This window comes from Lemur catta, chromosome 1 (assembly GCF_020740605.2).
Source record: "Lemur catta isolate mLemCat1 chromosome 1, mLemCat1.pri, whole genome shotgun sequence".
NCBI classification, from domain to species: Eukaryota; Metazoa; Chordata; class Mammalia; order Primates; family Lemuridae; genus Lemur; species Lemur catta.
The window spans coordinates 41,876,721-41,892,403 of record NC_059128.1 but is presented as its reverse complement, the minus strand read 5'-3'; positions in this window follow the sequence as shown (position 1 = coordinate 41,892,403).

The following is a 15,683-nucleotide window of genomic DNA, read 5'->3' as shown; positions in this document are numbered from 1 at the left end:
TGCTGAGGCACGTCTACAGAGAAACAAAGACAAACTCCTCAGCCGGGTGTCTACCTCAACATGCTTTATTCTCATGAACACATGTGAATTCGAAGCTCACCAGGGTTTCCCACAGCTCACTTAATCTGATGGTGAGTGGCACATTAAATAAAATCACCATATAAGCCATGACTACCTTTTATTCGCAATCTATTACGTATCACCTAACTTATATTAAGTTTTACAATAAGCCTGCTATATAAGATTTCTGTCCCCATTTAACAGAGGTTAGGGTTGGGTGGCAAAGCTGGTATTAAACTCAGGTTTGATGACTCCGTAGCTGAAGTTCTTTCCACTTCGCTGGTGGTTTCCTAAACTACGTGCTGGCTGATCTGACTCTTCAGATAGACATATTGTTCGATTTGCCCGCTGGATATTTTTTTCTTACCTTTTCCTTTCTGGATTACAAAAGCAATAAACACTCATTGCAGAGAACTTGGAGAAAATAGAACGATGTAAGGAAGCATTATAGCTATAATTCTGAAAATCATTTCTTGGTTAGGTTGCCAAGCTGAAGCTACATTGCCCTTGTTTAAAAAGCAATGCCTTTTCTTAGGAGTTGAATTTGAAAGGGAACGCAATGCTGCTGGTTCTGTTTTGATAATTTTTAGGAATACAGCATGAATAAATAATCTCTGTGGTGAGGAGAAGGCTTCCTTTTTTCTGAATGAGAATGAGAGGTGGGGGGACATATAAGCAGACTGACCTACATGGCAAGAAGGATGTCCTTCTATAGCCATCGGAGTACAGGCTCACACGTCTTAGAGACCCAGTGTGTTACATGCAAGTTTCAACAAGTAGATCCCAATCCGCTGCCGCAGCTTTCTACCAGTGGTTGGGGAGAGTCTGTGTGTTGGTTATGAGCCAAGGATGCAGCAACGATAATCTAATTTCAACATAAAAGAGGGAGGAGGAGCCAGACAGGATATGAAAAGCACAGAAAGAGCAGAGTGCCCTGTGAACAGGGCACCCAAGTGCCCCAATGCTCCCGTGTGCTCATCCTACACATTGATGCTATTTACTTCTGAGATCAACCATCAGCAGTGACAGTCACCATTCCCTCCTTCATCAACAGTCCCATAACACTTACCTTCTCTCTAATATTCTGATGCAAACCTGCCCCCTGTTCTTACATTCTTCATTAAGAGTTGCAACTTTCTGGCTCCAGGTGGCATATTTTGCTTGGCTTGGATAGTGTTTTTGAAAGTTCACATCAACATTTTTAAACCAAGAAATTTCACACAAAAATCTTCATTTCTCACTTCCCTTGTCAAATTAGAAGATCTGGCAATAGTGGGGTTGAATTCTTAGGTGGCAAAAACCGGCTGGAGTGGTGGCCCCGTGAGACGTGGTGGCCACTGTTCCTGTGCCCTGTGCTGCCCTGGAGGCTGGGGCTGCATGTCAGTCACCGCTTTCTGTAGCTTTAGCACTGCTGTGTTTCCTGCAGAAACATTTCTCTGTGCTCATGTATCTACATAAGGTGGACGTACATTTGTACAGCAGTACACTTCTAGAGAAATCCAGCCTGCTTTCGAGCACCAGATGTCTGCCTGGTTCCTCGACACTGTGTTTGCTGCTTTCCATGGGTCTCCATCCAGCATTCTTTGCTTGTTCACAGGTTCAAGCTGCAAGACTGGTCCTGGGTTCTATTAATAATTCCCACTCTGTCCCAAACTCGTGGTGTGACCCCGTGAGCAAGTCACTCCAGCCTTTGACCTTTGTTTCCTCATCTGTAAAATGAAGCAGTTGGTCTCATCTCTTCAGCTCTGAAATTCTGTGACCTCTTCTCTCTGAGGTGCTTCCTTAGTCCTGATGACCTCCTCTCTCTGGCCTCTTTTTCATAAAAGCCTCCCAGGGTTCAGTAAGCAATTCAGTTCCAACGCAGGTGACACTGCTGAAGGAGGAGAAAGAGCATGTAAGATGGAAGTGAGAAGAGGAAAAAAAGCAACGCAGGCAGAAATTCAACCCAGAGATAAGCAGGGGGCGGGGGAGGGGAAGAGGGTCACAAAGTTCATATTTAAAACACTCAAGAAGGAAATAAACATGACTGGAATCTCTTTATACTTCAAATATTACGTTAAATTTAAAAACCAATAAATATTTATTCTAGAAAATTGGAAAATTCTGAAAACTAAAAAAGTAAAGGAAAAAAATGAACTATAATTGTGCCACTTAAGGTCAAGAACTGCTTAACTCTAGGTTTATGATATTCCTAACCTTTCTTTTTAATTTTTTACATTCTTCGTATAGTTGATATTATACACAAACCTCATTTGATTTGTAAAAAAAAATCATGAAGCAAAAATATTCAAAACCATTTCATTAAAGTTTAAAAAAGGTATATGGGTACACTTTTGGTTTTTTTGCTTGATAGTTTGGTTGATTGATGTTTATCTAGGTAGCACTTTCAGCAAAATGCAAAATAAAAGTGTTGAACAAAATCTCTTATTTTCCATTACCTTTTCAATTTATCAGTAGAGCTTAAAAGTTTTTTCATTATAGTATAAATATGAAATATTGGTTTTATCATAAAAGGGCTTAAAATGGGACCACTTTGTAAAGTTTTAATAAAAGAATAACTGACTGCATTTTGACTTTTAAGACTTAACATTTTCTTACTATCTTTTTCACTTTTTTTTTTTTTAAGAAAAAGCTTTCCTTTGGAAAGGATCGGGGTGTCATTTCAGAGGTCAAGCATTCCTAATGTCTATTATTACATTTCAATCAAGAGCTATAAACTATTGGTGATAAAGTCCTCTTAAAATGAACGATTCTACCAATTTTTTTCAACGTAGCCTAGAGACAGTTACAATTCAGTTTTAGATAACCTCTTTCTGATGCACAAAGGAAAGGTAAGAAGACGTGATTAAAAATGTTTGCAAAAGTGAAAGAATAACTCCATTGCTCACAGAAGCTGGGAGGGAGCATATCTGTAACTTTTCTTGCCATTAAGTACACTCAGGGAATGAATGCACCCTGCACAAAGGCCAGGAAAGAGGAGAGGCTGCCTCTGCAGAAGCAAGGGCACTTGTTTGCAGTTCAGCTTACCTGATTTGTAGAAGATCTCCAATCTTATCAGAACTGAACTACCTTGGCTTATTCTTTTTCTGCTTTGTTGATACCCAAGCTAGCTTTTTTTTTTTTTTTTTTTTAACTAAGAATGTCTAAAGCCTGGGGCATGCTTCTGGGTGTTCTTAAGACTTAAATGCCTTTGCTTAAAGAGTTAAAGTTCTCTCTGAGGCTACAGTAAAAGGATGATAAGGTAAGTCACTCACCCACTGGAGATGCCCCTGCCCTTTACCAAAACAAGGTCTGAGAAACATGGAATGCATTCAACAGTTTAGAGAAACTCAGCCGTGCAAAGCCAAAGATTAGTATTAGATTTTTAAGGTTGGAGAAAGTTCTCATTGTAATAATTTATCTTTGAGAACAAGAGTTTGTTTTTCATTTATCAAGAGCTTAACATTTTCCTCTTAGGAAAAATGCTTTGAGGGATACACTATACCCAGGAAAACAGTCACTAACAACGTATTTTTGTTTATCAGTTTTAAGCTAAAAACTCCTCTTAGAGATAAAAAGTCATTTCCAGAGTTAGGGAAATCCCATTGGAACTGCCTGTCGCAGAGGTGGAGTTTTGGCCTTGTTTACAGCTCAAGTAATTGCTTTGGCCTTCCTAAGGTGAAAGTTGCCCCAGAAAGGTATTTTTAAATAAAAGTAAAAAAAAATTCTCCACAATATGCATCCTGCTGCCAGGAGGAATCAATTCTGTATTTCAGTGGAAGCCACCTGAAGCTTAGAATTTGGAAACTCACGGTAACTAGCACTGGAGATAAGGTGATTCAATTGAGTTGCACTGAGCACAATTTTAAAATTTTGTATCAGTTACACTTAATAGAAAAAGAAAGAGAAGAAGAAAGAAGAAGAAGGAATACCCTTTTTAGTAAATGTAATGAGAAAGCAAGATATGCTTAAAACATTTGTATCCTAATAAAATAAAAAGTTAACTCTTAAAGTCCTAAATTCTATTCCTCCTCCAAATTCTCAAATTATAAGCAGGTTGACTCAAGGTTGGGACGATGGTGTTTTGCTAGAACTTGATCTCTGAAAAAAAAAAAAAAGATTGTTACTTTACTCAGAATTCTCTCTTTCAGAATTAAGCATTTTGAATCCTTTTCCATTTTATGGTGCTTACTCTAATTTTAAATGAAAAATTCTTTTTCTAGTGAAGCTCACTATATGTGATTGAAATGTTGGTGGGAGGCAAAAGCCCTCTGCAAAAACATTTGAAAATGAAACACTCCCAGTGCATAATCCCTTCCTCTTCAGAGCAAGGTTTTCAAATAAGTGAAAAAAAAAAAAAAAGGAAAATACTCATGAGACAAGAAAAGGGCATGTGCATAGGAATCTCCTTGCTGCAAAGTGCTGACATCTGACACCACTTTGAACCCTGAATGCAGCTGGCTGTTGGATTCTAAATTGTCTCCCACCTTGTTCGTGGCCTCTCACGTATCCCCCTGGCCCAGCCCGGTGCCTTCCCAGCCCCTCCCACTGCAGAGATTGCAAGCGGGGCAGGGACTAAGTCAGCATCCTCGTCAGGGGCCATCAGCGTTCAGTAACAGCTATCAGAAGGCAACGAGGCCGCCTGCTGAGTTGGTGGAGATTTTCTGTTGGTGTGTAACTGGGTTCTGTGAGTTTGTATTAATGAATAGCCGTAATTAATTAAATCCCAGCCGCAGTGCTTTGGGAGAGTTCCTTCCGCGAGGGAACAGCACCAAAGATGTTGTTGTGGCTTCTGTGGTGCGGTAGCTATGGAAGCATCAGGGTGTGGTGAGAGATTAGGCTGCCGCAAAGCCATTGTACGTTGCCAGATAGAATTATCCTTTGATGTACACTGGGGTCTAAATTGTTTTCTTTCCTTTGATACATTTAAAATTAAGATTCCGTGTTAATCCCTAATTAATTCCAAGATCAAGCTTCTATTTTAGCTACTTGAATGAGTGATGTTGGAATGCTTTTAGGGAAGTGAAGCCGTAATAAAATATTTTCCAATTACATTAAATACCTCGTGGGCATGCTTATTAGGCACTGCTGTATTAAGTGTGGGCTTTTAAATCAGAAGGGCTTGATATTCAATCAGAAATCATTTTAAGTCAGAAATGGAGCATAGTGTCAAAGGTGTCATAGTGATCCACCTTTAAATGGTTGTGCAAAACATAAAGAGAGGAAGGCTAGAAACTACTATAAAAGATGGAAATTCACCTTAATAAGAAAATAGAGAATCACCAGTTGTGAAATTTAAAAAGATTAACTATTAAGTATGAAAACTCAGCATAGAACAGGTAAGATACCTACCAGCTGGAAAAGGTGAAGATGGGAGAAGAAAAGAAGGAAACCGGTAGTTGACAAGGGCTTTTTCTAAACTGCAATCTGCAAAGAAAATCAGCCTCTACTCACATGGGGCTTCTTACAGGCCCTGACAGAGGGTCAAGGACAGCAGACCTGGGCTGGAGCCAGGCAACACTGTGAGGTTAGCTGGGACTTAATGAGTCACCCTTTTAGACCTCCCACCAATTTCATCCCAGGTGTTCGCATCTGAGCCCCAGAAAGAGGGTAATTCTTTACAGCAAGAAAATAAAAGAGCATATTAGTGACCACCAAATGATACCTGAGACTTGTCACAGATTTGTAGGAAAGTCATGATTTAAAATACTCAGACCCTTTATCTTCATAAATATAGGAACAACTGCAAGACATGCATCTGAGATGGGGGCAGAGGGCGGGTGTTGTCACCATTCCTTTGGGAACCAATCTTCTAAATTCAGCCTTCCACCCTGTGCCAAGAAGAAGAGTGAACTTACATTTTTTGATCATCATTTTCTGTTTATTCTCATTTGTTCTGGAAGTTGGGTAGAAGCAGGTGATTTCCTGCTTCTCTCTCCCACCCCTAATTAGGGGCCTGAGTCCCATGCGATAACATCTTGAAGGGTGCTTTGCCATTATCAGTGGGAGGGGCAGTGGAGTGGGGTGAGGCTCCTTCTTCAAGACTCAGGCAACAACCCTGGGGCGCACACATCTGCATCAGTTTTAACTGGGCCCTACTTGCTCTACTGGTTGCTAAATATTTTTAATATCACTTGGTACTAAGACTTCATTTTCTGAGACTCCTGGTCATCTAGTGAAGACAGCTGTGGTTCAGTGAAACGCATATTGGGTTTGGCATCATCAGGAGAATTGGTGCAGATCCAGGAATTTTCATTTTAATCACTGCACGAGAGATTTTGACAGACTAATATAAAGGTGAGAACTATTAGTTTAGGGGCCAAACATGGAAAACCACTCAGTACTGGTGATATTACATGGAAGATAGAAGCCAGTTTCTAGATAGGTATATGCACTGTGGTTACTGCTCAAAAGCTCTATCAGTGCAACTTGTGAAGTGATTACTAAAAAAAATGCGTGTTTGTTTTATGTGTGCATGTGTTTCAGACAGTGTGTATGAATGTGTGTGTGTTCAAGCGTGTGTATGTGTTTGAGAGAGACTGTGAGTGTGAGTGCTGGAGAGAGTGTGTGTGTTCATACTGGAGGACAAACACAACTCTCGGGCCTTACTCTCTATATTTATGGCAATAGCACTAATTGCATCTGGTTTCCATGACTTTGCTCAGGCTTCCACAGAACAAAGCCAGATACACTCTTGTCAAATTTGATCCCTATGAATTTCATGAACTAGGGACTCACAGTAGAGTTTATTGAAAAGTTGCCTTTAGCTCACAGTAATTTGCACAAGTAAAGCTGCACAAACAGCAGCATAATAAATAAAGCTTCTCAGAGATCTCTGAGCTTGACTCAGACTAAAATTGGGGGCAAGGATTCCCACCAGTTGGAAGTTTGGCCAGTCCATATTTCTTTTGTAAAGGACTATTTGCACCCACCTCACCTCAATAGGCTCAAATAAGCTTTTGTTACCTTTTAACCACAACAACTCAACAGTGGTGAGTGCCTTTCATTCAAATACATGTAAGTGAGAAAGTCCTACTTCTGCATGACAAATGGTGGCAAACTCTCAGGTTCTCCTAGTTCTCAGTCGCTTTTCTCCTGGGTGGGCCCCATCTTTGCATTTCAATTCAGTGCAGTTCAATTCAACAAACATTTGCTGTATTCAGTACCAGCTAAATTCTAGGCACTATCCTAAGTGCTATTTGTTTACTGGCCAGGGTGGGGTTAGGGAGGCTGAAGGGAGAACTATGAAGGAAACCCTCTTCTGCCCTCAAAGAGTTTCCAATGTTTCTACACAGATAACTATACTCTGCTCAAATGTAATGTATGCTAAACCAGTAATTTATTAGAAAGAGGAAAGGATTGGTCCCTTGGAAGGTCAGAAAAGTGCACTTATCAGGGTCCTGAAGGAGGATAAACATGTTTGTGCCTCACTTCTTGGGGCACAAACTAACCCATACATGCTTTTAATTCTATGATAGTGCTGGTGAGATAATCTTAATAACCAAACATGTAGTGAGCATATATATATATATATATATATATATATATATATATATACACACACACACACACACATATACATTTCTTACAATAGCCCTGTGTAATAAACACTGTTATTATCCAAATTTCTCAGATGAGGAAATTAAGGCAAAAAGAAATTAAAGTAGTAGACCCAAGGTCATAGTCAATAAGTAGCAGAACCAGTGTTTGATCCCAGGGAGTCCAACTGCAGAGCTGGAGGGCTTACACATCATGCTGTAATGCACATAAATGTTGTATTTTATGACATCAACAACCTGCCCTATGTTTTACTTTTTTTTTTGTCTATACAAATATTTTTTTCTATCCAGTTTAGCATCCTTTTTATTTTCCTTCAATATATCTACTGCTCGGTTACAAGGATGACTACAGATTTTTAAATGCTTCATTTTGTTTTTAATCTCAGTATTTTATGGGTAATCACATAAGGCCCAACTTGAAGAACACATGCCTAAAGCGAGTTTTTCTTCCACGCTGCAGGTGTTTTGTGCCAGAAGCCCACGGAAGAAGAATCAAATGAGAAGGCTCACTGCAGATGCCATGACTATAGATTTTTAAACCTACACCTATACTAAGGAAGGTGTTATAAATGTGTGTTTCAGTGGTGCAGCTTAAATATGACTGCTGCACCGATTCTTGCTAAACCCTCCTTGGACACTCCTAACAATCCAGATTTCTGCCCAAGGAAAGCAATAGCTTCTCAGGCGGATCCTTTCAGACATTTGTGTGTTCACACACTCAGAAGCACAAAGTCAAGGGCCACATCCTGAGCACCCACAGTGGAAAGCAGCAGGTCATGGATACTGAGAATCTCAGGAATCACACAAAATAGAGCAGTCAGATCCTTGCTTTGCTGCTTACCCACTGTGTGCCTGTTTAATCTCTCTTTACCTCAGTTTATACCTCTGGGAAATGGGGATTAAAATATCTCCCTACAGGGTTGTTTTTTTGTGTGTGTGTGAGGATTGAATAAACTAATGTTTGTAAAGTGCTTAGCATAGTGTCTGTCTCATAGTCAGCAAACCATAGTTATAATTTTTACAATTTGATTATAATGGGGAAAGCACAGTACAGGATACTTTGAGGGTTGGAAGGAAGGGATCAAAGGCAGAAAGCTCAGAACTTAGTGCTCTACTGCAAACTGCCATGTCCTTTGACTTTGTTTCCTCACCTGGCCCAAGGAAGTGTGATTTACTGCATTCATTAAAGCAGAACATTTAGAGGAAGAAAAGCTGGGAAGTTTTGCTGGGAACACAAGGCCCCCAAATGTCTTCCATGCACTATTCCCCAGCCCCAATGCCCCAACCCCAGCCCCAGTGCTCCACCCTTGCTGGAAACCTATCCCACATCTGAGGGGCCTGCGGGCCTGGCTCCGGCTTCCATCTCACAGGTAGGCCGTGCCAACTTCCCTCATACCACACCCAGTCCCAGCTTCACATTGAGGTGCCGAAATTTCCCTTGAGACTTCCTCTTTGAGCCATGAATTATTTAAGAGTATGTTGTTTAATTTCCAAGGATTTTCCAGATATCTTTCTGTTATATATTTCCATTTAATTCCATTATGGTCTGAAAACACATCTTATGTGATTTCCTTTCTTTTAATTTTGTTAAGATTTGCTTTATAATTCAGAATATGGTTTATGTTGGAGAATGTTCCATGTGTGCTTGAGAAGAACATGTATTCTGCTGCTGCTGGGTGGAGTGGTCTATAAATGTCAATTAGTTCAAATTACTGGATAATGCTGTTTAGGTCATCAATATTCTTATTTATTTTCTGCTTACCTGTTTTGTCAATTACCAAGAGAGGTGTGTTGAAATCTGCAACTATAATTGTGTATTTGTCTATTTCTTTATTTACTTCTGTCAGTTTTTGCCTCACCCATTTGTTCTGAAGCTCTATTGTTCCATACATACACATTTGGAACTGCTATGTGTTCTTCGAAAATTGACTCCTTTATCATTATGTAAAGTCTCTCTCTTTATCCCTCATAATCTTCGTTAAAGTCTACTTTGTCTGAAATTAGTACATATACTACAGCTTTCATTTAGTGTTTTTATGTTGTATCTTTCTCCATCTTTTTACTTTCAATCTAAGTCTTTACATTTAAAGTGGGTATCTTGTAGACAGCATGCAGTTGGATCTTGCTATTTTATCCAGCTCAACAATCTCTGCCTTTTAAATGGTGTATTTAGCTCATTCACATTCAAAATGCTTATTGGTATCATTAGATTAACTCTACCGTCTGGCTAGTTGCTTTCTATTCATTGCACTTATTCTTGGCATCTGTTTTCTCCCACTTTGAATTTCCTAAGAATGGGTTGAGAGAGGGCTGTGGTTTTGTTTCCTTATGAGAAGAACTTTGAGATTTTTTTTTTTTTTTTTTGAGACAGAGTCTCACTGTGTTGCCCGGGCTAGAGTGAGTGCCATGGCATCAGCCTAGCTCACAGCAACCTCAAACTCCTGGGCTTAAGCAATCCTACTGCCTCAGCCTCCCCAGTAGCTGGGACTACAGGCATGCGCCATCATGCCTGGCTAATTTTTTCTATATATATATTTTAGTTGGCCAGATAATTTCTTTCTATTTTTAGTAGAGACAGGGTCTCGCTCTTGCTGAGGCTGGTCTCGAACTCCTGACCTCGAGCAATCCACCCTCCTCGGCCTCCCAGAGTACTAGGATTACAGGCGTGAGCCACCGCGCCCGGCCCACTTTGAGATATTTTTGTTGAAATAAAATTTAAATAGAGTGTTGAAGTATGGCACGGCATTTTCATTTGAACAGAATTTTTGAATTGCATTTCATTTGTAGTCAATGAACTCCCTTTTTTTTTGAAACATGGGAAGATTAAATCACGGTGAACAAAAATATTGTTCCATATTTTTATGCAATAAAAATTGTACAAAAAGGAAAATGCAATAAAATTTTGCCTTAGTCTTTTCTGTTGCTATAATTGAATGTCTGAGACTGGGTAATTTATATGAAAAACAAATTTATTTCTTACAGTTCTGGACACTGGAAAGTTCTAAGTTCAAGGGCCCACATCTGGTGAGGGTCATCTTGCTGGTGAGGACTCTCTGCAGAGTCCTGAGGTGGCATAGGCATCTCATGGCAAGTGGGCTCATGAGACACGGCCAAACTGGCTTTTATAACAGACCCATTCTTATGATAACTAACCCACCCTCTCAATAACCCATTAATCCATTAATGCATTAATCCATTCATGAAGGCAGAGACCTCGTGACCCAACCACATCCCAAAAGTCGTACCTCTCAACACCGCTCCATTGGGTACCAAGTTTCCAACACATGAACTTTTGGGGGACAGATTCAAACCATAACAAGTTTTAAACTGTTTGATTTAATTCTCCTAAAAAGAAGTAGCCAGAAATTATAGAATTTTGCTCATTGGGAAAATTCTAGAGAATTTTTTCCTTCTAGAGAAATAGTTCTCATTTTTGTTTCGAGATTACAACTCCTTTGAATATCTGATGAATCATACTCCCCCAAAATACACATGCTTATCCACACACCGAATTTTGCATATAATTTCAAGGAATTTGCTGACTTCCTCAAGAGTCTCTAAATCCCTGGTTAGGAACACCTGCCCTAGAATAAGTAGCAAATGCTGTCAACAAGTATTTTGATGTAACCATATACCTTGGTATGTAGACTAAATAGCAGAAGTTTCAGGTTTGACCTGAGCTTCTTGGGTAGGGCAATGGAAACTCTTGTCCTCCACTTATTGTTTAAGCAGCCTCAGGTTCAGGTCACACCCAGCCCCAGTTCTGAGTTTTGTCACCTGCTCAATCCCTGTGCCTTAGTGTGACAACACTGTAGCCTCTTCAATGGCCAAAGAAAGCTCAGATGGTGACAGCCAGTTGACTAGTCTAAATGGCTAGAATGTGTTTATCCCCTTTTGTGCTATAGGTAGTGTTCTTCCACACACAACACAAACAACTGGTTACATTGTGACTACAAACACCAAGACAAATTTGTTCATGAGCAAATTTTTATACTAATATGAAAACTATCTTTGGTACAGAGAGAGAGATTTAAGCAATATTTGTTTGTGTTTTTAAAAGAATAGTTTCCCATTTATGCTTTTCTTTTTTCTTTTTTTTTGAGACGGAGTCCTGTTCTGTCACCCCAGCTAGAGTGCAATGGCATTGTCATAGCTCACTGCAACCTCAAACTCCTGAGTCCTTCAAGGGATTCTCTTGCCCTCAGCCACTTGAGTAGCTGGAAGTACAGGTGTGTGCCACTATGCCCAGATAACTTTTCTATTTTTAGTAGAGACGGGTTTTTGCTCTTGCTCAGGCTGATCTCGAACTCCTGACCTCAAGCGATCCACCCACCATGGCCTCTCAGAGTGCTAGGATTACAGGTGTGAACCGCCACACCGACCTTCCCATTTATACTTTAAAAAGGCAGAGTCACAAAGCATTTAATGGCAATAAATCCCAAAGAATCCACAAAGGACTCCTTCCTTATTCTTCTTCCAGGATCCAAAATCTCCCTCCAGCTTTGATATACTCCTGGATCAACCAAAAGAGAGTTATTTGACCCCTTTCAGTAACATCTGTATAAGCAAATAACACCATTGACTTCATTTACTTGTCGATTAATGCATTTCCCATTGTCTGTATTCCACTTTTTTTAAATGTATCTGTTACTTTTAATGATTTAGCTAACTACATACCTTCAACATACTCATCTCATTTGCCAGAATACAAATCCTTAAAGACATTCCTTCCAGAAGAACCCTAGAAAACAAAAAATAAAAAAAGAAGGAAAAAAAAAAACGAAAAAAAAAAATCCTTAGACAGCAGCAATCAGTTCTGTTCCACCATGCTCTGAGTTAAAGAAAGAATGAACTTCCCTTCAAAAGACTCACAGTCCTGTCTTCTGGCTCATGTCAGGGGCTCACATCGTTCACTCCGCTGGATGCCTTGTGGCTAACTGACCTGCACAGGAGCAGAAATCTGTTCCCATTTGGGCTTCATGAATCCCACTTTCCTCCCAATTGACAGAATGCCACACTAAAGTATTTTTAAACACTTTCAAATAGACACGATAGATCAGATTTTCAATTTTTATTAATACATTTACATTCCAAATAGTAAAAATAATGGAGTGTTTCCATTAACCAAATTGAATGGAACCCTGTGGAAATAATCATTAAGAGGGCTGGCTAATCTGTGGCTTAGAAGCTCTCTTTGGCAGCTGAAAAGCTGCCTTGGATTTAGTAGGGGCATTGCAGGTTCTACCTGAGACTTACCATATGACTATCATCCTTGTGTCTCTTTCTTCAGCAAATTGGAATTTTATTATTTTTAAAGCTTTCATATCCTTAGACAGAATGTACCATAGAAATATTACCTTTCTTCTTGCATAGAGGTGCATGAAAATAAGTGATATTTATGATGAAAAAATTCCCAAATTTCCTAAATAAAAATGGTTTGAGAAAACTTTATTTTCCAGAATATATAAAAAGAGCCCCAGAGGAAAACAAAGTCATCCACTTTTGTACGTTTGTGTCTTTTCATTGCTCTTTGAAATAATCAGAATGTCAGGACTTTGGCATTTCTGAGGGAACATTCTCAGGTACTCTAACCTGATAGTTTTAATTCCTCTTTATTCTTTGTAATAGTTTATACTCTATAAAAGATAAGCTTCCCTCTCACTATCAACTTTTCTTTCCACTTGATAAACCATGATGCTCTTTAACATGTTCCCAAAGAAACTAAAATTAACTTAGATCAATTTCAGTGACTTTCTTGTTTATATACTAACCTCATTAACAATATCCTCAAAAATACCATTCTACAGAGCTCATCTATTCACTGTCTCCTCCTCTGTCCCTTCAGCATTCTCTCTGTGAACAGTAGCCCCTTTTCAATTGCTTGTAACATTAGGAAGACTTGAGTTTTTGCTTGATGATAAGAAAAAAAAATAACATTCCTGGTTTGATTCTGTTGTTCTGAATAAAGTCAGAATTAGAAAGCGAATATACATTTAAAAATTGATACATGATTTCCTCCTTCCTATATGTTTCAGTTCTCACCTCAAAATGAAGTGCTGCATGAAATTTATGACATTCCAAGTTTTCCAAGATTATAGGCTGCAGTGTTATGTAAAAGCTTTTCTCTGTGAGGCACCTAATACACCGACTTTAGGGTAAAGCTGGCCACTCAGGAAAGGTTAGCCACCCAATATTTAGCCAATGGTGTTAACCATTGACAACCATGCAATGCTGGACACTCTGATATATCCAAGCCGTAAGTGGCTGGTGTGCCCACTGCGAGTCACTTGTCTAACACTTGTGCCAACTGCAACAAGTGCAAAGAAAGCTACTGTTTTCCTACAACACTACCTCAAAACCCCTCCTTTCTTGAATATTCAAAAATCAGAGTATAAGGAAAAACTGAGAGAGGGGAAGAAAGGAGGAAGACATACCTAGGGCGACAGAATTCAAAGACGAAGCAAGATCAAGACTGAGGTGAAAGATCTTTGTAGAGGATTGAAGAAGAAAGGTCACCAAGGGAAAATTCAGCCATTTTCCATCCTCTTGCAATTTGGGTATAGCAGGGAGGGTTGTTCACCATTATCTCCTTGATTTGTACAAGCTCCTCGTAAATTAAAAAAGTCTTTGCCATAGAAAAGTTTAAACGTTTTTGTTTTCAAATTTATCCATCTTTTTTTTCTTTTATGGCTTCTGAGCTTGCATCCTGTTTAGAAAGGTTGGGTTCATTTCATTAATCCCGTGGTTATAAATAAATTTACCCATTATTTTATTCTAACAGTTTGATGTTTAATTTTAAAATATTTTAATATTTGCTCCATTTTAAATTTGTGAAAGTTGTAAGGTATGGAAAACTTATCTTTCCTGATGTAACTCTGTTTTTACGCAAATTTTATGCAATTTACACTTGGATCAATCAACTGATCTTTGATTATTTACTGAGGACCTACTATGTGCCAAGCCAATGAGGGATCAAAAAAAAAATATTACAAGACATGGCAGCTGATTTCAAAGAACTTACACTACAGTTGGGGAAAACAACTAACACCCTGAGACAATTCTAGAACCAGACAGCATATCATTAAGTACTAAATACTGTGATACTGCTAAGAATTGCTGTGAGAGCTCAAAGGAAAGAGGGATCCCCCTGGGCTGGAGTTATCAGGGAAGACCTTGAAAACAAGTTGGAACTTCAGTTGGGTATGTATTTCCCCGAATGCCAAAACAGAAAGCTACAGGCTGTTTGTATGGGGGGGGTGTGTGTGTATGTGTGTGTGTGTGTTCAGTTCAGGTGGACACCCAGTTTTAACAAACCAACACATCTATTTGGGAAAACATACCTACACCAACTAAATGGGATTTAGACACTTACATGCAGATTTTAGACAAGATTTCTGAGCAAGAAGTAAGTGGCAGAGTGGTGAGAAGAACATACCCCAGACAGGTGTGTTTGCCTGGGAGTCTTACCTTCCGCTCACTGTCCAAGGATCTGCTAGATCCTCCCACCTAGAGCACCCCTGGGGTTCACCTACCTTGGTTCTACCAGAGAATTCTGCCCAGTGTCCCAGGCATCCCTTGAATGCCTCTTTCCATAAGCAACTGGCCATCGCCTCCTTTCTCTCACTACTTGAAAGAGCCACCACCCCTCTAACTCTTAACCAGCACACGCATCCTCATTAACTGATGAGCAGTGAATATCACCTTAAGATAGCACTTTTATAAATCTTTTACTGCTGGTGAAAATAAAATTTTGTTCAAACTTTGCAGTGGGCAGGGGAGAGAGGGATGGATAGTTATTAACCTATATGTTTCAAAAGCCTAATATTTTTACATCCCCTTTGATCTAATCATTTGACTTCCAGGAATTTCCTATTTATTTATTTAGTTAGTTAGTTATTTAACACAAACATATTTTGTTTGCTATGTGGCAGGTACTGCTTTAAGTGTTTTTTTTAAATTTACTCATTTACTCTTTATAACAATCCCATGAATTAGGCACTATTATTATTTTCATTTTACACTTGAGGAAAATGAGGCACAGAAAGGTTAAGTAACTTGCCTGTGGTCACCAGCTAGTACATGGCA